Here is a 15,864-nt window from a genome sequence, read left to right as displayed (position 1 = left end):
CCAACACCGTTCTGTTGATGCATTCCATTTTCAAATGTATTCATTTATGAACCAGTAGTTAGAAGTAGAAAAGTTCTAACAGAAACCACAAAGCTCATCTACAGCCACACCACACTGGATACGCCCAATCTCATCTGATCTTGGAAGCTAAGCAGTGTTGGGCCTGGTTAGTACTTGGATGGTAGACCACCTGGGAATACAAGGTGCTGTAGATATTTTTATACTGCCAACACCGTTCTGTTGATGCATTCCATTTTCAAATGTATTCATTTATGAACCAGTAGTTAGAAGTAGAACAGTTCTAACAGAAACCACAAAGCTAATCTACAGCCACACCACACTGGATACGCCCAATCTCATCTGATCTTGGAAGCTAAGCAGTGTTGGAACTGGTTAGTACTTGCATGGGAGACCACCTGGGAATACAAGGTGCTGTAGAAATTTTTATACTGCCAACACCGTTCTGTTGATGCATTCCATTTTCAAACATATTCATTTATGAACCAGTAGTTAGAAGTAGAAAAGTTCTAATAGAAACCACAAAGCTCATCTACAGCCACACCACACTGGATACGCCCAATCTCGTCTGATCTTGGAATCTAAGCAGTGTTGGGCCTGGTTAGTGCTTGGATGGGAGACCACCTGGGAATACAAGGTGCTGTAGATATTTTTATACTGCCAACACCGTTCTGTTGATGCACTCCATTTTCAAACGTATTCATTTATGAACCAGTAGTTAGAAGTAGCAAAGTTCTAACAGAAAACACAAAGCTCATCTACAGCCACACCACACTGGATACGCCCAATCTCATCTGATCGTGGAAGCTAAGCAGTGTTGGCCTGGTTAGTATTTGGATGGGTGACCACCTGGGAATACAAGGTGCTGTAGATATTTTTATACTGCCAACACCGTTCTGTTGATGCATTCCATTTTCAAACGTACTTATTTATGAACCAGTAGTTAGAAGTAGAAAAGTTCTAACAGAAACCACACAGCTCATCTACAGCCACACGACATTGGATACGCCCAAACTCATCTGATCTTGGAAGCTAAGCAGTGTTTGGCCTGGTTAGTTCTTGGATGGGAGACCACCTGAGAATACAAGGAGCTGTAGATATTTTTATACTGCCAACACCGTTCTGTTGATGCATTCCATTTTCAAACGTACTCATTTATGAACCAGTAGTTAGAAGTAGAAAAGTTCTAACAGAAACCACAAAGCTCATCTACAGACACACCACACTGGATACGCCAAATCTCATCTGATCTTGGAAGCTAAGCAGTGTTGGGCCTGGTTAGTACTTGGATAGGAGACCACCTGGGAATACAAGGTGCTGTAGATATTTTTATACTGCCAACACCGTTCTGTTGATGCATTCCATTTTCAAACGTATTCATTTATGAACCAGTAGTAAGAAGTAGAAAAGTTCTAACAGAAACCACACAGCTCATCTAAAGCCACACCACATTGGATACGCCCAAACTCATCTGATCTTGGAAGCTAAGCAGTGTTGGGCCTGGTTAGTACTTGGATGGGAGACCACCTGGGAATACAAGGTGCTGTAGATATTTTTATACTGCCAACACCGTTCTGTTGATGCATTCCATTTTCAAACGTATTCATTTATGAACCAGTAGTTAGAAGTAGAAAAGTTCTAACAGAAACCACACAGCTTATCTACAGCCACACCACATTGGATATGCCCAAACTCATCTGATCTTGGAAGCTAAGCAGTGTTGGGCCTGGTTAGTACTTGGATGGGAGACCAACTGGGAATTTAAGGTGCTGTAGATATTTTTATACTGCCAACACCGTTCTGTTGATGCATTCCATTTTCAAATGTATTCATTTATGAACCAGTAGTTAGAAGTAGAAAAGTTCTAACAGAAACCACAAAGCTCATCTACAGCTACACCACACTGGATACGCCCAATCTCATCTGATCTTGGAAGCTAAGCAGTGTTGGGCCTGGTTAGTACTTGGATGGTAGACCACCTGGGAATACAAGGTGCTGTAGATATTTTTATACTGCCAACACCGTTCTGTTGATGCATTCCATTTTCAAACGTATTCATTTATGAACCAGTAGTTAGAAGTAGAACAGTTCTAACAGAAACCACAAAGCTCATCTACAGCCACACCACACTGGATACGCCCAATCTCATCTGATCTTGGAAGCTAAGCAGTGTTGGAACTGGTTAGTACTTGCATGGGATACCACCTGGGAATACAAGGTGCTGTAGAAATTTTTATACTGCCAACACCGTTCTGTTGATGCATTCCATTTTCAAACATATTCATTTATGAACCAGTAGTTAGAAGTAGAAAAGTTCTAATAGAAACCACAAAGCTCATCTACAGCCACACCACACTGGATACGCCCAATCTCGTCTGATCTTGGAATCTAAGCAGTGTTGGGCCTGGTTAGTGCTTGGATGGGAGACCACCTGGGAATACAAGGTGCTGTAGATATTTTTATACTGCCAACACCGTTCTGTTGATGCACTCCATTTTCAAACGTATTCATTTATGAACCAGTAGTTAGAAGTAGCAAAGTTCTAACAGAAAACACAAAGCTCATCTACAGCCACACCACACTGGATACGCCCAATCTCATCTGAATGTGGAAGCTAAGCAGTGTTGGGCCTGGTTAGTACTTGGATGGGAGACCACCTGGGAATACAAGGTGCTGTAGATATTTTTATACTGCCAACACCGTTCTGTTGATGCATTCCATTTTCAATCGTTTTCATTTATGAACCAGTAGTTAGAAGTAGACAAGTTCTAACAGAAACCACAAAGCTCATCTACAGCCACGCCACACTGGATACACCCAATCTCATCTGATCTTGGAAGCTAAGCAGTGTTGGGCCTGGTTAGTACTTGGATGGGAGACCACCTGGGAATACAAGGTGCTGTAGATATTTTTATACTGCCAACACCGTTCTGTTGATGCATTCCATTTTCAAACGTTTTCATTTATGAACCAGTAGTTAGAAGTAGAAAAGTTCTAACAGAAACCACAAAGCTCATCTACAGCCACACCACACTGGATATGCCCAATCTCATCTGATCTTGGAAGCTAAGCAGTGTTGGGCCTGGTTAGTACTTGGATGGGAGACCACCTGGGAATACAAGGTGCTGTAGATATTTTTATACTGCCAACACCGTTCTGTTGATGCATTCCATTTTCAAACGTATTCATTTATGAACCAGTAGTTAGAAGTAGAAAAGTTCTAACAGAAACCACAAAGCTCATCTACAGCCACACCACACTGGATACGCCCAATCTCATCTGATCTTGGAAGCTAAGCAGTGTTGGGCCTGGTTAGTACTTGGATGGGAGACCACCTGGGAATACAAGGTGCTGTAGATATTTTTATACTGCCAACACCGTTCTGTTGATGCATTCCTTTTTCAAACGTACTTATTTATGAACCAGTAGTTAGAAGTAGAAAAGTTCTAGCAGAAACCACAAAGCTCATCTACAGCCACACCACACTGGATACGCCCAATCTCATCTGATCTTGGAAGCTAAGCAGTGTTGGGCCTGGTTAGTACTTGGATGGGAGACCACCTGGGAATACAAGGTGCTGTAGATATTTTTATACTGCCAACACCGTTCTGTTGATGCATTCCATTTTCAAACTTATTCATTTATGAACCAGTAGTTAGAAGTAGAAAAGTTCTAACAGAAACCACAAAGCTCATCTACAGCCACACCACACTGGATACGCCCAATCGCATCTCATCTTCGAAGCTAAGCAGTGTTGGGCCTGGTTAGTGCTTGGATGGGAGAACACCTGGGAATACAAGGTGCTGTAGATATTTTTATACTGCCAACACCGTTCTGTTGATGCATTCCATTTTAAAACGTATTCATTTATGAACCAGTAGTTAGAAGTAGAAAAGTTTTAACAGAAACCACAAAGCTCATCTACAGCCACACCACACTGGATACGCCCAATCTCATCTGATCTTGGAAGCTAAGCAGTGTTGGGCCTGGTTAGTACTTGGATGGGAGACCACCTGGGAATACAAGGTGCTGTAGATATTTTTATACTGCCAACACCGTTCTGTTGATCCATTCCATTTTCAAACTTATTCATTTATGAACCAGTAGTTAGAAGTAGAAAAGTTCTAACAGAAACCACAAAGCTTATCTACAGCCACACCACATTGGAAGCGCCCAATCTCATCTGATCTTGGAAGTTAAGCAGTGTTGGGCCTGGTTAGTACTTGGATGGGAGACCACCTGGGAATACAAGGTGCTGTAGATATTTTTATACTGCCAACACCGTTATGTTGATGCATTCAATTTTCAAACGTATATATTTATGAACCAGTAGTTAGAAGTAGAAAAGTTCTAACAGAAACCACAAAGCTCATCTACAGCCACACCACACTGGATACGCCCAATCTCATCTTATCTTGGAAGCTAAGCAGTGTTGGGCCTGGTTAGTACTTGGATAGGAGACCACCTGGGAATACAAGGTGCTGTAGATATTTTTTATACTGCCAACACCGTTCTGTTGATGCATTCCATTTTCAAACGTATTCATTTATGAACCAGTAGTTAGAAGTAGAAAAGTTCTAACAGAAACCACACAGCTCATCTACAGCCACACCACATTGGATACGCCCAAACTCATCTGATCTTGGAAGCTAAGCAGTGTTGGGCCTGGTTAGTACTTGGATGGGAGACCAACTGGGAATACAAGGTGCTGTAGATATTTTTATACTGCCAACACCGTTCTGTTGATGCATTCCATTTTCAAACGTATTCATTTATGAACCAGTAGTTAGAAGTAGAAAAGTTCTAACAGAAACCACAAAGCTCATCTACAGCCACACCACACTGGATACGCCCAATCTCATCTGATCTTGGAAGCTAAGTAGTGTTGGGCCTGGTTAGTACTTGGATGGTAGACCACCTGGGAATACAAGGTGCTGTAGATATTTTTATACTGCCAACACCGTTCTGTTGATGCATTCCATTTTCAAACGTACTTATTTATGAACCAGTAGTTAGAAGTAGAAAAGTTCTAACAGAAACCACACAGCTCATCTACAGCCACACGACATTGGATACGCCCAAACTCATCTGATCTTGGAAGCTAAGCAGTGTTTGGCCTGGTTAGTTCTTTGATGGGAGACCACCTGAGAATACAAGGAGCTGTAGATATTTTTATACTGCCAACACCGTTCTGTTGATGCATTCCATTTTCAAACGTACTCATTTATGAACCAGTAGTTAGAAGTAGAAAAGTTCTAACAGAAACCACAAAGCTCATCTACAGACACACCACACTGGATACGCCCAATCTCATCTGATCTTGGAAGCTAAGCAGTGTTGGGCCTGGTTAGTACTTGGATAGGAGACCACCTGGGAATACAAGGTGCTGTAGATATTTTTATACTGCCAACACCGTTCTGTTGATGCATTCCATTTTCAAACGTATTCATTTATGAACCAGTAGTTAGAAGTAGAAAAGTTCTAACAGAAACCACACAGCTCATCTAAAGCCACAACACATTGGATACGCCCAAACTCATCTGATCTTGGAAGCTAAGCAGTGTTGGGCCTGGTTAGTACTTGGATGGGAGACCACCAGGGAATACAAGGCGCTGTAGATATTTTTATACTGCCAACACCGTTCTGTTGATGCATTCCATTTTCAAACGTATTCATTTATGAACCAGTAGTTAGAAGTAGAAAAGTTCTAACAGAAACCACACAGCTCATCTACAGCCACACCACATTGGATACGCCCAAACTCATCTGATCTTGGAAGCTAAGCAGTGTTTGGCCTGGTTAGTGCTTGGATGGGAGACCAACTGGGAATTTAAGGTGCTGTAGATATTTTTATACTGCCAACACCGTTCTGTTGATGCATTCCATTTTCAAATGTATTCATTTATGAACCAGTAGTTAGAAGTAGAAAAGTTCTAACAGAAACCACAAAGCTCATCTACAGCCTCACCACGCTGGATACGCCCAATCTCATCTGATCTTGGAAGCTAAGCAGTGTTGGGCCTGGTTAGTACTTGGATGGGAGACCACCTGGGAATACAAGGTGCTGTAGATATTTTTATACTGCCAACACCGTTCTGTTGATGCATTTCATTTTCAAACATCCTCATTTATGAACCAGTAGTTAGAAGTAGAAAAGTTCTAACAGAAACCACAAAGGTCATCTACAGCCACACCACACTGGGTACGCCCAATCTCATCTGATCTTGGAAGCTAAGCAGTGTTGGGCTAGGTTAGTACTTGGATGGGAAACCACCTTGGAATACAAGGTGCTGTAGATATTTTTATACTGCCAACACCGTTCTGTTGATGCATTCCATTTTCGAACATCCTCATTTATGAACCAGTAGTTAGAAGTAGAAAAGTTCTAACAGAAACCACAAAGGTCATCTACAGCCACACCACACTGGGTACGCCCAATCTCATCTGATCTTGGAAGCTAAGCAGTGTTGGGCTAGGTTAGTACTTGGATGGGAAACCTCCTGGGAATACAAGGTGCTGTAGATATTTTTATACTGCCAACACCGTTCTGTTGATGCATTCCATTTTCAAACGTATTCATTTATGAACCAGTAGTTAGAAGTAGAAAAGTTCTAACAGAAACCACAAAGCTCATCTGCAGCCACACCACACTGGATACGCACAATCTCATCTGATCTTGGAAGCTAAGCAGTGTTGGACCTGGTTAGTACTTGCATGGGAGCCCACCTGGGAATACAAGGTGCTGTAGATATTTTTATACTGCCAACACCGTTCTGTTGATGCATTCCATTTTCAAACGTATTCATTTATGAACCTGTAGTTAGAAGTAGAAAAGTTCTAACAGAAACCACAAAGCTCATCTACAGCCATACCACATTGGATACGCTTAATCTCATCTGATCTTGGAAGCTAAGCAGTGTTGGACCTGGTTAGTACTTTGATGGGAGACCACCTGGGAATACAAGGTGCTGTAGATATTTTTATACTGCCAACACCATTCTGTTGATGCATTCCATTTTCAAACGTATTCATTTATGAACCTGTAGTTAGAAGTAGAAAAGTTCTAACAGAAACCACAAAGCTCATCTACAGCCATACCACATTGGATATGCCCAATCTCATCTGATCTTGGAAGCTAAGCAGTGTTGGACCTGGTTAGTACTTGGATGGGAGCCCACCTGGGAATACAAGGTGCTGTAGATATTTTTATACTGCCAACACCGTTCTGTTGATGCATTCCATTTTCTAACGTATTCATTTATGAACCAGTAGTTAGAAGTAGAAAAGTTTTAACAGAAACCACAAAGCTCATCTACAGCCACACCACACTGGATACGCCCAATCTCATCTGATCTTGGAAGCTAAGCAGTGTTGGGCCTGGTTAGTACTTGGATGGGAGACCACCTGGGAATACAAGGTGCTGTAGATATTTTTATACTGCCAACACCGTTCTGTTGATCCATTCCATTTTCAAACTTATTCATTTATGAACCAGTAGTTAGAAGTAGAAAAGTTCAAACAGAAACCACAAAGCTCATCTACAGCCACACCACACTGGATACGCCCAATCTCATCTTATCTTGGAAGCTAAGCAGTGTTGGGCCTGGTTAGTACTTAGATAGGAGACCACCTGGGAATACAAGGTGCTGTAGATATTTTTTATACTGCCAACACCGTTCTGTTGATGCATTCCATTTTCAAACGTATTCATTTATGAACCAGTAGTTAGAAGTAGAAAAGTTCTAACAGAAACCACACAGCTCATCTACAGCCACACCACATTGGATACGCCCAAACTCATCTGATCTTGGAAGCTAAGCAGTGTTGGGCCTGGTTAGTACTTGGATGGGAGACCAACTGGGAATACAAGGTGCTGTAGATATTTTTATACTGCCAACACCGTTCTGTTGATGCATTCCATTTTCAAACGTATTCATTTATGAACCAGTAGTTAGAAGTAGAAAAGTTCTAACAGAAACCACAAAGCTCATCTGCAGCCACACCACACTGGATACGCACAATCTCATCTGATCTTGGAAGCTAAGCAGTGTTGGACCTGGTTAGTACTTGCATGGGAGCCCACCTGGGAATACAAGGTGCTGTAGATATTTTTATACTGCCAACACCGTTCTGTTGATGCATTCCATTTTCAAACGTATTCATTTATGAACCTGTAGTTAGAAGTAGAAAAGTTCTAACAGAAACCACAAAGCTCATCTACAGCCATACCACATTGGATACGCTTAATCTCATCTGATCTTGGAAGCTAAGCAGTGTTGGACCTGGTTAGTACTTTGATGGGAGACCACCTGGGAATACAAGGTGCTGTAGATATTTTTATACTGCCAACACCATTCTGTTGATGCATTCCATTTTCAAACGTATTCATTTATGAACCTGTAGTTAGAAGTAGAAAAGTTCTAACAGAAACCACAAAGCTCATCTACAGCCATACCACATTGGATATGCCCAATCTCATCTGATCTTGGAAGCTAAGCAGTGTTGGACCTGGTTAGTACTTGGATGGGAGCCCACCTGGGAATACAAGGTGCTGTAGATATTTTTATACTGCCAACACCGTTCTGTTGATGCATTCCATTTTCTAACGTATTCATTTATGAACCAGTAGTTAGAAGTAGAAAAGTTTTAACAGAAACCACAAAGCTCATCTACAGCCACACCACACTGGATACGCCCAATCTCATCTGATCTTGGAAGCTACGCAGTGTTGGGCCTGGTTAGTACTTGGATGGGAGACCACCTGGGAATACAAGGTGCTGTAGATATTTTTATACTGCCAACACCGTTCTGTTGATCCATTCCATTTTCAAACTTATTCATTTATGAACCAGTAGTTAGAAGTAGAAAAGTTCAAACAGAAACCACAAAGCTCATCTACAGCCACACCACACTGGATACGCCCAATCTCATCTTATCTTGGAAGCTAAGCAGTGTTGGGCCTGGTTAGTACTTGGATAGGAGACCACCTGGGAATACAAGGTGCTGTAGATATTTTTTATACTGCCAACACCGTTCTGTTGATGCATTCCATTTTCAAACGTATTCATTTATGAACCAGTAGTTAGAAGTAGAAAAGTTCTAACAGAAACCACACAGCTCATCTACAGCCACACCACATTGGATACGCCCAAACTCATCTGATCTTGGAAGCTAAGCAGTGTTGGGCCTGGTTAGTACTTGGATGGGAGACCAACTGGGAATACAAGGTGCTGTAGATATTTTTATACTGCCAACACCGTTCTGTTGATGCATTCCATTTTCAAACGTATTCATTTATGAACCAGTAGTTAGAAGTAGAAAAGTTCTAACAGAAACCACAAAGCTCATCTACAGCCACACCACACTGGATACGCCCAATCTCATCTGATCTTGGAAGCTAAGCAGTGTTGGTCCTGGTTAGTACTTGGATGGGAGACCACCTGGGAATACAAGGTGCTGTAGATATTTTTATACTGCCAACACCGTTCTGTTGATGCATTCCATTTTCAAACATACTTATTTATGAACCAGTAGTTAGAAGTAGAAAAGTTCTAACAGAAACCACACAGCTCATCTACAGCCACACGACATTGGATACGCCCAAACTCATCTGATCTTGGAAGCTAAGCAGTGTTTGGCCTGGTTAGTTCTTTGATGGGAGACCACCTGAGAATACAAGGAGCTGTAGATATTTTTATACTGCCAACACCGTTCTGTTAATGCATTCCATTTTCAAACGTACTCATTTATGAACCAGTAGTTAGAAGTAGAAAAGTTCTAACAGAAACCACAAAGCTCATCTACAGACACACCACACTGGATACGCCAAATCTCATCTGATCTTGGAAGCTAAGCAGTGTTGGGCCTGGTTAGTACTTGGATAGGAGACCACCTGGGAATACAAGGTGCTGTAGATATTTTTATACTGCCAACACCGTTCTGTTGATGCATTCCATTTTCAAACGTATTCATTTATGAACCAGTAGTTAGAAGTAGAAAAGTTCTAACAGAAACCACACAGCTCATCTAAAGCCACACCACATTGGATACTCCCAAACTCATCTGATCTTGGAAGCTAAGCAGTGTTGGGCCTGGTTAGTACTTGGATGGGAGACCACCTGAGAATACAAGGAGCTGTAGATATTTTTATACTGCCAACACCGTTCTGTTGATGCATTCCATTTTCAAATGTATTCATTTATGAACCAGTAGTTAGAAGTAGAAAAGTTCTAACAGAAACCACAAAGCTCATCTACAGCCACACCACACTGGATACGCCCAATCTCATCTGATCTTGGAAGCTAAGCAGTGTTGGGCCTGGTTAGTACTTGGATGGTAGACCACCTGGGAATACAAGGTGCTGTAGATATTTTTATACTGCCAACACCGTTCTGTTGATGCATTCCATTTTCAAACGTATTCATTTATGAACCAGTAGTTAGAAGTAGAACAGTTCTAACAGAAACCACAAAGCTAATCTACAGCCACACCACACTGGATACGCCCAATCTCATCTGATCTTGGAAGCTAAGCAGTGTTGGAACTGGTTAGTACTTGCATGGGAGACCACCTGGGAATACAAGGTGCTGTAGAAATTTTTATACTGCCAACACCGTTCTGTTGATGCATTCCATTTTCAAACATATTCATTTATGAACCAGTAGTTAGAAGTAGAAAAGTTCTAATAGAAACCACAAAGCTCATCTACAGCCACACCACACTGGATACGCCCAATCTCGTCTGATCTTGGAATCTAAGCAGTGTTGGGCCTGGTTAGTGCTTGGATGGGAGACCACCTGGGAATACAAGGTGCTGTAGATATTTTTATACTGCCAACACCGTTCTGTTGATGCACTCCATTTTCAAACGTATTCATTTATGAACCAGTAGTTAGAAGTAGCAAAGTTCTAACAGAAAACACAAAGCTCATCTACAGACACACCACACTGGATACGCCAAATCTCATCTGATCTTGGAAGCTAAGCAGTGTTGGGCCTGGTTAGTACTTGGATAGGAGACCACCTGGGAATACAAGGTGCTGTAGATATTTTTATACTGCCAACACCGTTCTGTTGATGCATTCCATTTTCAAACGTATTCATTTATGAACCAGTAGTAAGAAGTAGAAAAGTTCTAACAGAAACCACACAGCTCATCTAAAGCCACACCACATTGGATACGCCCAAACTCATCTGATCTTGGAAGCTAAGCAGTGTTGGGCCTGGTTAGTACTTGGATGGGAGACCACCTGGGAATACAAGGTGCTGTAGATATTTTTATACTGCCAACACCGTTCTGTTGATGCATTCCATTTTCAAACGTATTCATTTATGAACCAGTAGTTAGAAGTAGAAAAGTTCTAACAGAAACCACACAGCTCATCTACAGCCACACCACATTGGATACGCCCAAACTCATCTGATCTTGGAAGCTAAGCAGTGTTGGGCCTGGTTAGTACTTGGATGGGAGACCAACTGGGAGTTTAAGGTGCTGTAGATATTTTTATACTGCCAACACCGTTCTGTTGATGCATTCCATTTTCAAATGTATTCATTTATGAACCAGTAGTTAGAAGTAGAAAAGTTCTAACAGAAACCACAAAGCTCATCTACAGCCACACCACACTGGATACGCCCAATCTCATCTGATCTTGGAAGCTAAGCAGTGTTGGGCCTGGTTAGTACTTGGATGGTAGACCACCTGGGAATACAAGGTGCTGTAGATATTTTTATACTGCCAACACCGTTCTGTTGATGCATTCCATTTTCAAACGTATTCATTTATGAACCAGTAGTTAGAAGTAGAACAGTTCTAACAGAAACCACAAAGCTCATCTACAGCCACACCACACTGGATACGCCCAATCTCATCTGATCTTGGAAGCTAAGCAGTGTTGGAACTGGTTAGTACTTGCATGGAAGACCACCTGGGAATACAAGGTGCTGTAGAAATTTTTATACTGCCAACACCGTTCTGTTGATGCATTCCATTTTCAAACATATTCATTTATGAACCAGTAGTTAGAAGTAGAAAAGTTCTAATAGAAACCACAAAGCTCATCTACAGCCACACCACACTGGATACGCCCAATCTCGTCTGATCTTGGAATCTATGCAGTGTTGGGCCTGGTTAGTGCTTGGATGGGAGACCACCTGGGAATACAAGGTGCTGTAGATATTTTTATACTGCCAACACCGTTCTGTTGATGCACTCCATTTTCAAACGTATTCATTTATGAACCAGTAGTTAGAAGTAGCAAAGTTCTAACAGAAAACACAAAGCTCATCTACAGCCACACCACACTGGATACGCCCAATCTCATCTGAATGTGGAAGCTAAGCAGTGTTGGGCCTGGTTAGTACTTGGATGGGAGACAACCTGGGAATACAAGGTGCTGTAGATATTTTTATACTGCCAACACCGTTCTGTTGATGCATTCCATTTTCAAACGTATTCATTTATGAACCAGTAGTTAGAAGTAGAAAAGTTCTAACAGAAACCACAAAGCTCATCTACAGCCACACCACACTGGATACGCCCAATCTCATCTGATCTTGGAAGCTAAGCAGTGTTGGGCCTGGTTAGTACTTGGATGGGAGACCACCTGGGAATACAAGGTGCTGTAGATATTTTTATACTGCCAACACCGTTCTGTTGATGCATTCCTTTTTCAAACGTACTTATTTATGAACCAGTAGTTAGAAGTAGAAAAGTTCTAGCAGAAACCACAAAGCTCATCTACAGCCACACCACACTGGATACGCCCAATCTCATCTGATCTTGGAAGCTAAGCAGTGTTGGGCCTGGTTAGTACTTGGATGGGAGACCACCTGGGAATACAAGGTGCTGTAGATATTTTTATACTGCCAACACCGTTCTGTTGATGCATTCCATTTTCAAACTTATTCATTTATGAACCAGTAGTTAGAAGTAGAAAAGTTCTAACAGAAACCACAAAGCTCATCTACAGCCACACCACACTGGATACGCCCAATCGCATCTCATCTTCGAAGCTAAGCAGTGTTGGGCCTGGTTAGTGCTTGGATGGGAGAACACCTGGGAATACAAGGTGCTGTAGATATTTTTATACTGCCAACACCGTTCTGTTGATGCATTCCATTTTAAAACGTATTCATTTATGAACCAGTAGTTAGAAGTAGAAAAGTTTTAACAGAAACCACAAAGCTCATCTACAGCCACACCACACTGGATACGCCCAATCTCATCTGATCTTGGAAGCTAAGCAGTGTTGGGCCTGGTTAGTACTTGGATGGGAGACCACCTGGGAATACAAGGTGCTGTAGATATTTTTATACTGCCAACACCGTTCTGTTGATCCATTCCATTTTCAAACTTATTCATTTATGAACCAGTAGTTAGAAGTAGAAAAGTTCTAACAGAAACCACAAAGCTTATCTACAGCCACACCACATTGGAAGCGCCCAATCTCATCTGATCTTGGAAGTTAAGCAGTGTTGGGCCTGGTTAGTACTTGGATGGGAGACCACCTGGGAATACAAGGTGCTGTAGATATTTTTATACTGCCAACACCGTTATGTTGATGCATTCAATTTTCAAACGTATATATTTATGAACCAGTAGTTAGAAGTAGAAAAGTTCAAACAGAAACCACAAAGCTCATCTACAGCCACACCACACTGGATACGCCCAATCTCATCTTATCTTGGAAGCTAAGCAGTGTTGGGCATGGTTAGTACTTGGATAGGAGACCACCTGGGAATACAAGGTGCTGTAGATATTTTTTATACTGCCAACACCGTTCTGTTGATGCATTCCATTTTCAAACGTATTCATTTATGAACCAGTAGTTAGAAGTAGAAAAGTTCTAACAGAAACCACACAGCTCATCTACAGCCACACCACATTGGATACGCCCAATCGCATCTCATCTTCGAAGCTAAGCAGTGTTTGGCCTGGTTAGTTCTTGGATGGGAGACCACCTGAGAATACAAGGAGCTGTAGATATTTTTATACTGCCAACACCGTTCTGTTGATGCATTCCATTTTCAAACGTACTCATTTATGAACCAGTAGTTAGAAGTAGAAAAGTTCTAACAGAAACCACAAAGCTCATCTACAGACACACCACACTGGATACGCCCAATCTCATCTGATCTTGGAAGCTAAGCAGTGTTGGGCCTGGTTAGTACTTGGATAGGAGACCACCTGGGAATACAAGGTGCTGTAGATATTTTTATACTGCCAACACCGTTCTGTTGATGCATTCCATTTTCAAACGTATTCATTTATGAACCAGTAGTTAGAAGTAGAAAAGTTCTAACAGAAACCACACAGCTCATCTAAAGCCACACCACATTGGATACGCCCAAACTCATCTGATCTTGGAAGCTAAGCAGTGTTGGGCCTGGTTAGTACTTGGATGGGAGACCACCTGGGAATACAAGGCGCTGTAGATATTTTTATACTGCCAACACCGTTCTGTTGATGCATTCCATTTTCAAACGTATTCATTTATGAACCAGTAGTTAGAAGTAGAAAAGTTCTAACAGAAACCACACAGCTCATCTACAGCCACACCACATTGGATACGCCCAAACTCATCTGATCTTGGAAGCTAAGCAGTGTTGGGCCTGGTTAGTGCTTGGATGGGAGACCAACTGGGAATTTAAGGTGCTGTAGATATTTTTATACTGCCAACACCGTTCTGTTGATGCATTCCATTTTCAAATGTATTCATTTATGAACCAGTAGTTAGAAGTAGAAAAGTTCTAACAGAAACCACAAAGCTCATCTACAGCCACACCACGCTGGATACGCCCAATCTCATCTGATCTTGGAAGCTAAGCAGTGTTGGGCCTGGTTAGTACTTGGATGGGAGACCACCTGGGAATACAAGGTGCTGTAGATATTTTTATACTGCCAACACCGTTCTGTTGATGCATTCCATTTTCAAACGTATTCATTTATGAACCAGTAGTTAGAAGTAGAAAAGTTCTAGCAGAAACCACAAAGCTCATCTACAGCCACACCACACTGGATACGCCCAATCTCATCTGATCTTGGAAGCTAAGCAGTGTTGGGCCTGGTTAGTACTTGGATGGGAGACCACCTGGGAATACAAGGTGCTGTAGATATTTTTATACTGCCAACACCGTTCTGTTGATGCATTCCATTTTCAAACGTACTTATTTATGAACCAGTAGTTAGAAGTAGAAAAGTTCTAGCAGAAACCACCAAGCTCATCTACAGCCACACCACACTGGATACGCCCAATCTCATCTGATTCTTGGAAGCTAAGCAGTGTTGGGCCTGGTTAGTACTTGGATGGGAGACCACCTGGGAATACAAGGTGCTGTAGATATTTTTATACTGCCAACACCGTTCTGTTGATGCATTCCATTTTCAAACTTATTCATTTATGAACCAGTAGTTAGAAGTAGAAAAGTTCTAACAGAAACCACAAAGCTCATCTACAGCCACACCACACTGGATACGCCCAATCGCATCTCATCTTCGAAGCTAAGCAGTGTTGGGCCTGGTTAGTGCTTGGATGGGAGAACACCTGGGAATACAAGGTGCTGTAGATATTTTTATACTGCCAACACCGTTCTGTTGATGCATTCCATTTTAAAACGTATTCATTTATGAACCAGTAGTTAGAAGTAGAAAAGTTTTAACAGAAACCACAAAACTCATCTACAGCCACACCACACTGGATACGCCCAATCTCATCTGATCTTGGAAGCTAAGCAGTGTTGGGCCTGGTTAGTACTTGGATGGGAGACCACCTGGGAATACAAGGTGCTGTAGATATTTTTATACTGCCAACACCGTTCTGTTGATCCATTCCATTTTCAAACTTAT

The 15,864-nt window shown here is 41.8% G+C and overlaps 35 non-coding genes and 35 pseudogenes across 35 annotated transcripts; all 70 read left to right on the top strand.

Moving 5' to 3' along the window:
- Positions 1–96: 96 nt before the first annotated feature.
- On the top strand, positions 97–215 carry LOC135061475 (5S ribosomal RNA). The gene has a single exon (XR_010247854.1). It is a non-coding gene; the product is annotated as a 5S ribosomal RNA (ribosomal RNA).
- A 107-nt stretch (positions 216–322) lies between these two features.
- On the top strand, positions 323–441 carry LOC134892413 (5S ribosomal RNA; annotated as a pseudogene).
- Positions 442–548: 107 nt separating this feature from the next.
- Positions 549–667, top strand: LOC134889508 (5S ribosomal RNA; annotated as a pseudogene).
- Positions 668–774: 107 nt separating this feature from the next.
- Positions 775–892, top strand: LOC134890181 (5S ribosomal RNA; annotated as a pseudogene).
- Positions 893–999: 107 nt separating this feature from the next.
- Positions 1,000–1,118, top strand: LOC134894369 (5S ribosomal RNA; annotated as a pseudogene).
- Positions 1,119–1,225: 107 nt separating this feature from the next.
- Positions 1,226–1,344, top strand: LOC134891480 (5S ribosomal RNA; annotated as a pseudogene).
- A 107-nt stretch (positions 1,345–1,451) lies between these two features.
- LOC134888531 (5S ribosomal RNA) lies at positions 1,452–1,570 on the top strand (annotated as a pseudogene).
- Positions 1,571–1,677: 107 nt separating this feature from the next.
- LOC134889836 (5S ribosomal RNA) lies at positions 1,678–1,796 on the top strand (annotated as a pseudogene).
- A 107-nt stretch (positions 1,797–1,903) lies between these two features.
- Positions 1,904–2,022, top strand: LOC135065729 (5S ribosomal RNA). Its single transcript, XR_010252002.1, has one exon. It is a non-coding gene; the product is annotated as a 5S ribosomal RNA (ribosomal RNA).
- A 107-nt stretch (positions 2,023–2,129) lies between these two features.
- Positions 2,130–2,248, top strand: LOC134893894 (5S ribosomal RNA; annotated as a pseudogene).
- Positions 2,249–2,355: 107 nt separating this feature from the next.
- On the top strand, positions 2,356–2,474 carry LOC134889507 (5S ribosomal RNA; annotated as a pseudogene).
- Positions 2,475–2,581: 107 nt separating this feature from the next.
- On the top strand, positions 2,582–2,700 carry LOC134884542 (5S ribosomal RNA). The gene has a single exon (XR_010168686.1). It is a non-coding gene; the product is annotated as a 5S ribosomal RNA (ribosomal RNA).
- A 107-nt stretch (positions 2,701–2,807) lies between these two features.
- LOC134901101 (5S ribosomal RNA) lies at positions 2,808–2,926 on the top strand. The gene has a single exon (XR_010174595.1). It is a non-coding gene; the product is annotated as a 5S ribosomal RNA (ribosomal RNA).
- A 107-nt stretch (positions 2,927–3,033) lies between these two features.
- Positions 3,034–3,152, top strand: LOC135059114 (5S ribosomal RNA). The gene has a single exon (XR_010245530.1). It is a non-coding gene; the product is annotated as a 5S ribosomal RNA (ribosomal RNA).
- A 107-nt stretch (positions 3,153–3,259) lies between these two features.
- On the top strand, positions 3,260–3,378 carry LOC134898470 (5S ribosomal RNA). The gene has a single exon (XR_010172220.1). It is a non-coding gene; the product is annotated as a 5S ribosomal RNA (ribosomal RNA).
- A 107-nt stretch (positions 3,379–3,485) lies between these two features.
- LOC134898459 (5S ribosomal RNA) lies at positions 3,486–3,604 on the top strand. Its single transcript, XR_010172219.1, has one exon. It is a non-coding gene; the product is annotated as a 5S ribosomal RNA (ribosomal RNA).
- Positions 3,605–3,711: 107 nt separating this feature from the next.
- LOC134897470 (5S ribosomal RNA) lies at positions 3,712–3,830 on the top strand (annotated as a pseudogene).
- Positions 3,831–3,937: 107 nt separating this feature from the next.
- LOC134898447 (5S ribosomal RNA) lies at positions 3,938–4,056 on the top strand. Its single transcript, XR_010172218.1, has one exon. It is a non-coding gene; the product is annotated as a 5S ribosomal RNA (ribosomal RNA).
- A 107-nt stretch (positions 4,057–4,163) lies between these two features.
- Positions 4,164–4,282, top strand: LOC134900630 (5S ribosomal RNA). The gene has a single exon (XR_010174139.1). It is a non-coding gene; the product is annotated as a 5S ribosomal RNA (ribosomal RNA).
- A 107-nt stretch (positions 4,283–4,389) lies between these two features.
- LOC134889993 (5S ribosomal RNA) lies at positions 4,390–4,508 on the top strand (annotated as a pseudogene).
- A 108-nt stretch (positions 4,509–4,616) lies between these two features.
- LOC135070395 (5S ribosomal RNA) lies at positions 4,617–4,735 on the top strand. The gene has a single exon (XR_010256561.1). It is a non-coding gene; the product is annotated as a 5S ribosomal RNA (ribosomal RNA).
- Positions 4,736–4,842: 107 nt separating this feature from the next.
- On the top strand, positions 4,843–4,961 carry LOC135067828 (5S ribosomal RNA). Its single transcript, XR_010254037.1, has one exon. It is a non-coding gene; the product is annotated as a 5S ribosomal RNA (ribosomal RNA).
- A 107-nt stretch (positions 4,962–5,068) lies between these two features.
- Positions 5,069–5,187, top strand: LOC134894774 (5S ribosomal RNA; annotated as a pseudogene).
- A 107-nt stretch (positions 5,188–5,294) lies between these two features.
- Positions 5,295–5,413, top strand: LOC134885923 (5S ribosomal RNA). Its single transcript, XR_010170024.1, has one exon. It is a non-coding gene; the product is annotated as a 5S ribosomal RNA (ribosomal RNA).
- Positions 5,414–5,520: 107 nt separating this feature from the next.
- On the top strand, positions 5,521–5,639 carry LOC134895791 (5S ribosomal RNA; annotated as a pseudogene).
- Positions 5,640–5,746: 107 nt separating this feature from the next.
- Positions 5,747–5,865, top strand: LOC134895437 (5S ribosomal RNA; annotated as a pseudogene).
- Positions 5,866–5,972: 107 nt separating this feature from the next.
- Positions 5,973–6,091, top strand: LOC135065337 (5S ribosomal RNA). Its single transcript, XR_010251620.1, has one exon. It is a non-coding gene; the product is annotated as a 5S ribosomal RNA (ribosomal RNA).
- Positions 6,092–6,198: 107 nt separating this feature from the next.
- Positions 6,199–6,317, top strand: LOC134885586 (5S ribosomal RNA). The gene has a single exon (XR_010169699.1). It is a non-coding gene; the product is annotated as a 5S ribosomal RNA (ribosomal RNA).
- A 107-nt stretch (positions 6,318–6,424) lies between these two features.
- LOC135066208 (5S ribosomal RNA) lies at positions 6,425–6,543 on the top strand. Its single transcript, XR_010252462.1, has one exon. It is a non-coding gene; the product is annotated as a 5S ribosomal RNA (ribosomal RNA).
- A 107-nt stretch (positions 6,544–6,650) lies between these two features.
- LOC134892660 (5S ribosomal RNA) lies at positions 6,651–6,769 on the top strand (annotated as a pseudogene).
- Positions 6,770–6,876: 107 nt separating this feature from the next.
- LOC135070046 (5S ribosomal RNA) lies at positions 6,877–6,995 on the top strand. Its single transcript, XR_010256220.1, has one exon. It is a non-coding gene; the product is annotated as a 5S ribosomal RNA (ribosomal RNA).
- Positions 6,996–7,102: 107 nt separating this feature from the next.
- Positions 7,103–7,221, top strand: LOC135069053 (5S ribosomal RNA). Its single transcript, XR_010255245.1, has one exon. It is a non-coding gene; the product is annotated as a 5S ribosomal RNA (ribosomal RNA).
- Positions 7,222–7,328: 107 nt separating this feature from the next.
- LOC134898435 (5S ribosomal RNA) lies at positions 7,329–7,447 on the top strand. Its single transcript, XR_010172216.1, has one exon. It is a non-coding gene; the product is annotated as a 5S ribosomal RNA (ribosomal RNA).
- Positions 7,448–7,554: 107 nt separating this feature from the next.
- Positions 7,555–7,673, top strand: LOC134891108 (5S ribosomal RNA; annotated as a pseudogene).
- Positions 7,674–7,781: 108 nt separating this feature from the next.
- Positions 7,782–7,900, top strand: LOC135070394 (5S ribosomal RNA). The gene has a single exon (XR_010256560.1). It is a non-coding gene; the product is annotated as a 5S ribosomal RNA (ribosomal RNA).
- Positions 7,901–8,007: 107 nt separating this feature from the next.
- On the top strand, positions 8,008–8,126 carry LOC134892659 (5S ribosomal RNA; annotated as a pseudogene).
- A 107-nt stretch (positions 8,127–8,233) lies between these two features.
- Positions 8,234–8,352, top strand: LOC135070045 (5S ribosomal RNA). The gene has a single exon (XR_010256219.1). It is a non-coding gene; the product is annotated as a 5S ribosomal RNA (ribosomal RNA).
- A 107-nt stretch (positions 8,353–8,459) lies between these two features.
- On the top strand, positions 8,460–8,578 carry LOC135069047 (5S ribosomal RNA). The gene has a single exon (XR_010255239.1). It is a non-coding gene; the product is annotated as a 5S ribosomal RNA (ribosomal RNA).
- A 107-nt stretch (positions 8,579–8,685) lies between these two features.
- LOC135066395 (5S ribosomal RNA) lies at positions 8,686–8,804 on the top strand. Its single transcript, XR_010252642.1, has one exon. It is a non-coding gene; the product is annotated as a 5S ribosomal RNA (ribosomal RNA).
- A 107-nt stretch (positions 8,805–8,911) lies between these two features.
- On the top strand, positions 8,912–9,030 carry LOC134889992 (5S ribosomal RNA; annotated as a pseudogene).
- A 108-nt stretch (positions 9,031–9,138) lies between these two features.
- On the top strand, positions 9,139–9,257 carry LOC135070393 (5S ribosomal RNA). The gene has a single exon (XR_010256559.1). It is a non-coding gene; the product is annotated as a 5S ribosomal RNA (ribosomal RNA).
- Positions 9,258–9,364: 107 nt separating this feature from the next.
- On the top strand, positions 9,365–9,483 carry LOC135063134 (5S ribosomal RNA). The gene has a single exon (XR_010249472.1). It is a non-coding gene; the product is annotated as a 5S ribosomal RNA (ribosomal RNA).
- Positions 9,484–9,590: 107 nt separating this feature from the next.
- LOC134894773 (5S ribosomal RNA) lies at positions 9,591–9,709 on the top strand (annotated as a pseudogene).
- Positions 9,710–9,816: 107 nt separating this feature from the next.
- LOC134891478 (5S ribosomal RNA) lies at positions 9,817–9,935 on the top strand (annotated as a pseudogene).
- A 107-nt stretch (positions 9,936–10,042) lies between these two features.
- LOC134892640 (5S ribosomal RNA) lies at positions 10,043–10,161 on the top strand (annotated as a pseudogene).
- A 107-nt stretch (positions 10,162–10,268) lies between these two features.
- Positions 10,269–10,387, top strand: LOC135061474 (5S ribosomal RNA). The gene has a single exon (XR_010247853.1). It is a non-coding gene; the product is annotated as a 5S ribosomal RNA (ribosomal RNA).
- A 107-nt stretch (positions 10,388–10,494) lies between these two features.
- Positions 10,495–10,613, top strand: LOC134892412 (5S ribosomal RNA; annotated as a pseudogene).
- Positions 10,614–10,720: 107 nt separating this feature from the next.
- Positions 10,721–10,839, top strand: LOC134889506 (5S ribosomal RNA; annotated as a pseudogene).
- Positions 10,840–10,946: 107 nt separating this feature from the next.
- On the top strand, positions 10,947–11,065 carry LOC134891477 (5S ribosomal RNA; annotated as a pseudogene).
- A 107-nt stretch (positions 11,066–11,172) lies between these two features.
- LOC134888530 (5S ribosomal RNA) lies at positions 11,173–11,291 on the top strand (annotated as a pseudogene).
- A 107-nt stretch (positions 11,292–11,398) lies between these two features.
- Positions 11,399–11,517, top strand: LOC134889152 (5S ribosomal RNA; annotated as a pseudogene).
- A 107-nt stretch (positions 11,518–11,624) lies between these two features.
- Positions 11,625–11,743, top strand: LOC135061473 (5S ribosomal RNA). Its single transcript, XR_010247852.1, has one exon. It is a non-coding gene; the product is annotated as a 5S ribosomal RNA (ribosomal RNA).
- A 107-nt stretch (positions 11,744–11,850) lies between these two features.
- LOC134894336 (5S ribosomal RNA) lies at positions 11,851–11,969 on the top strand (annotated as a pseudogene).
- Positions 11,970–12,076: 107 nt separating this feature from the next.
- Positions 12,077–12,195, top strand: LOC134893927 (5S ribosomal RNA; annotated as a pseudogene).
- Positions 12,196–12,302: 107 nt separating this feature from the next.
- On the top strand, positions 12,303–12,421 carry LOC134892814 (5S ribosomal RNA; annotated as a pseudogene).
- A 107-nt stretch (positions 12,422–12,528) lies between these two features.
- Positions 12,529–12,647, top strand: LOC134898423 (5S ribosomal RNA). Its single transcript, XR_010172215.1, has one exon. It is a non-coding gene; the product is annotated as a 5S ribosomal RNA (ribosomal RNA).
- Positions 12,648–12,754: 107 nt separating this feature from the next.
- On the top strand, positions 12,755–12,873 carry LOC134898412 (5S ribosomal RNA). The gene has a single exon (XR_010172214.1). It is a non-coding gene; the product is annotated as a 5S ribosomal RNA (ribosomal RNA).
- A 107-nt stretch (positions 12,874–12,980) lies between these two features.
- LOC134897469 (5S ribosomal RNA) lies at positions 12,981–13,099 on the top strand (annotated as a pseudogene).
- Positions 13,100–13,206: 107 nt separating this feature from the next.
- LOC134898399 (5S ribosomal RNA) lies at positions 13,207–13,325 on the top strand. Its single transcript, XR_010172212.1, has one exon. It is a non-coding gene; the product is annotated as a 5S ribosomal RNA (ribosomal RNA).
- A 107-nt stretch (positions 13,326–13,432) lies between these two features.
- Positions 13,433–13,551, top strand: LOC134900618 (5S ribosomal RNA). Its single transcript, XR_010174128.1, has one exon. It is a non-coding gene; the product is annotated as a 5S ribosomal RNA (ribosomal RNA).
- A 107-nt stretch (positions 13,552–13,658) lies between these two features.
- On the top strand, positions 13,659–13,777 carry LOC134893810 (5S ribosomal RNA; annotated as a pseudogene).
- Positions 13,778–13,885: 108 nt separating this feature from the next.
- LOC134898290 (5S ribosomal RNA) lies at positions 13,886–14,004 on the top strand (annotated as a pseudogene).
- Positions 14,005–14,111: 107 nt separating this feature from the next.
- Positions 14,112–14,230, top strand: LOC134885922 (5S ribosomal RNA). Its single transcript, XR_010170023.1, has one exon. It is a non-coding gene; the product is annotated as a 5S ribosomal RNA (ribosomal RNA).
- Positions 14,231–14,337: 107 nt separating this feature from the next.
- Positions 14,338–14,456, top strand: LOC134891069 (5S ribosomal RNA; annotated as a pseudogene).
- Positions 14,457–14,563: 107 nt separating this feature from the next.
- LOC134892292 (5S ribosomal RNA) lies at positions 14,564–14,682 on the top strand (annotated as a pseudogene).
- A 107-nt stretch (positions 14,683–14,789) lies between these two features.
- Positions 14,790–14,908, top strand: LOC134901960 (5S ribosomal RNA). The gene has a single exon (XR_010175435.1). It is a non-coding gene; the product is annotated as a 5S ribosomal RNA (ribosomal RNA).
- Positions 14,909–15,015: 107 nt separating this feature from the next.
- On the top strand, positions 15,016–15,134 carry LOC134898388 (5S ribosomal RNA). Its single transcript, XR_010172209.1, has one exon. It is a non-coding gene; the product is annotated as a 5S ribosomal RNA (ribosomal RNA).
- Positions 15,135–15,241: 107 nt separating this feature from the next.
- On the top strand, positions 15,242–15,361 carry LOC135068956 (5S ribosomal RNA). Its single transcript, XR_010255147.1, has one exon. It is a non-coding gene; the product is annotated as a 5S ribosomal RNA (ribosomal RNA).
- A 107-nt stretch (positions 15,362–15,468) lies between these two features.
- On the top strand, positions 15,469–15,587 carry LOC134897468 (5S ribosomal RNA; annotated as a pseudogene).
- Positions 15,588–15,694: 107 nt separating this feature from the next.
- LOC134898376 (5S ribosomal RNA) lies at positions 15,695–15,813 on the top strand. The gene has a single exon (XR_010172207.1). It is a non-coding gene; the product is annotated as a 5S ribosomal RNA (ribosomal RNA).
- Positions 15,814–15,864: the final 51 nt, after the last annotated feature.

This window comes from Pseudophryne corroboree, chromosome 3, assembly GCF_028390025.1.
Source record: "Pseudophryne corroboree isolate aPseCor3 chromosome 3, aPseCor3.hap2, whole genome shotgun sequence".
Taxonomy (NCBI): domain Eukaryota; kingdom Metazoa; phylum Chordata; class Amphibia; order Anura; family Myobatrachidae; genus Pseudophryne; species Pseudophryne corroboree.
This window is presented reverse-complemented; position numbering and strand designations above follow the sequence as displayed.